The following is a 2,184-nucleotide window of genomic DNA, read 5'->3' on the forward strand; positions in this document are numbered from 1 at the left end:
CCCGGCCCGAGCGCTGGGCGGGGACGCAGGCGGCGGCCCGCCCCATCGGGCGGGCGCCCGGGCCGCGCCTTCCGCCGCGCAGGGACCACCCCTGGGCGGCGACCAGCCGGTAGCTCCGGGGGACGTGCCTTGTCCCCGCTGCTGTCTCAAGCGCCTGCGCCCGCGAGCTGCACGCGGAAGCTTTTTCGCGCTCCTGTGCCCTTCGCGGCTTGTGAACCTGGGAGCGTCCGAGCCCTTTCTCTCGCCGGTGACTGGCGGAGTGCGCACGCGCGGCGCCCAGGTCGCTGGCTACAAAACCCGGCTGAGCCCATTGGGTACAGGATAAGATACTTGGTCACTTTATTCTTCTTGGGCCTGCGCAAAGCCTCCCCTGTGATGCGGGCGGCAGACAGTGGATCTGAAGTCTTGGAGGAATGCGCAATGTAGGAAGTGCTGCAGAGACCGAGATCCGCGAGCCGCCTCGCGTTGGAGGCCTGGAGAGTGGAAGTGGGCGGGAAAACAGTGGTCTTAAGGAGACCCGCGGCGGGTGGCGGGTATCCTATGGAGGCCCGGGGTGAATAAGTGGGAGGGTCTATGGATTTCTAGATAGTTCACTGGACAGAGAATGAAGTGCAAGTAACTGGCACTCACCACTGGCTAAATATGCATGTAGTGGCGCATGTTTTAATCGCAGCACATGGGAGGCAGAGGCGGGCAGATCTCTGCGAATTCAAGGCCTGCTTGGTCTATATAGTGAATTCCGGGACAGCCTGAGCTACATGATGAGCCCTTGTTTTTATTTTAATTTTTAAAATTTATTTATTTATTTATACAGTGCACATTAGATCACATTATAGATGGTTGTGAGGCATCATGTGGTTGCTGGGAATTGAACTCAGGACCTCTGGAAGAACAGTCGAGTCTTTAAAAAGGGACCAGGGCCTATGTCCACACCTGGGGGGAGGGCAGGGGCTTTCTCTGACTTGGGCTCTTGCCAGCTTTTCTTTCTTTCTTTCTTTTTTTGTTTTTTGTTTTGTTTTGTTTTGTTTTGCTTTTTGTCTCTGTGTAGCCTTGGCTGTCCTGGACTCGCTTTGTAGACCAGGCTGGCCTCGAACTCACAGCGATCCACCTGCCTCTGCCTCCCGAGTGCTGGGATTAAAGGCGCGAGCCACCACAGCCTGGCTCTCTTTCTTTCTTTCCTTCTTTTTTTCTTTTCTTTTTTATATTTTTTGAGAGGGTTTCTCTGTGTAGCCTTGGCCATCCTGGACTCGCTCTCTTTGTAGACCAGGCTGGCCTCGAACTCACAGCGATCCGCCTGCCTCTGCCTTCAAGTGCTGGGATTAAAGGCGTGCGCTGGGGGAGGAATGGGAGGATACAAGGGATGGGATAAACATTGAGATGTAACAAGAATAAATTAATTTTTAAAAAAATTAAAAAAAAATAAATAAAGGCGTGGGCCACCATGCCTGGCCCTCTTGCCAGCTTTTCAACTACCTTGCCAGGTTGTCAGTTACCCCTCCCTCCCTCCTCCCCCACCCCCCACACCCTGGGCAGGACAGCCTTGCCAGGCCACAGAGAAGAGTACAACGCTCAGTCCTGATAGGGACTTGATGAGGGGGAGAGTGGGGGGGATAATAAGCAAGGGGCTCCCCTTTTCTGGAGAATAGTGGGGGAGGGTGGGGGCTTAATAAAGGGAGGGGTTCACAAAACAACTTCAGCACCAATGTTTTAGTGCAATACTCCTAAAAACCCAACACAAGGCGTGCGGGGGTGGGGTGGGAGGAGAGAACCTTAGGAAACAAAACATCAGACTTTTAAATGCAGAATCCGTCTCCTAATTTCCCAATCCCAATCCTGGAAAAGTAATTTATAAAATAGAAGTGGGAGGGGTCTGGAGAGATGGCTCAGAGGTTAACAGCACTGATCCAAAGGTTCTGAGTTCGCCAGGCGTGGTGGTGCAAGCCTTTAATCCCAGCACTCGGGAAGCAGAGGCAGGTGGATCACTGTGAGTTCGAGGCCAGCCTGGTCTACAAAGTGAGTCCAGGATGGCCAAGGCTACACAGAGAAACCCTGTCTCGAAAAACCAAAAAGAAAAAAAAAAACAAAAAAACCAAAGGTTCTGAGTTCAATTTTCAGCAACCACATGGTGGCTCACAACCATCTATAATGAGATCTGGTGCCCTCTTCTGGTGTGCAGGTGTACAT

Source organism: Acomys russatus, chromosome 26 (assembly GCF_903995435.1).
Source record: "Acomys russatus chromosome 26, mAcoRus1.1, whole genome shotgun sequence".
Classification (NCBI taxonomy): Eukaryota; Metazoa; Chordata; class Mammalia; order Rodentia; family Muridae; genus Acomys; species Acomys russatus.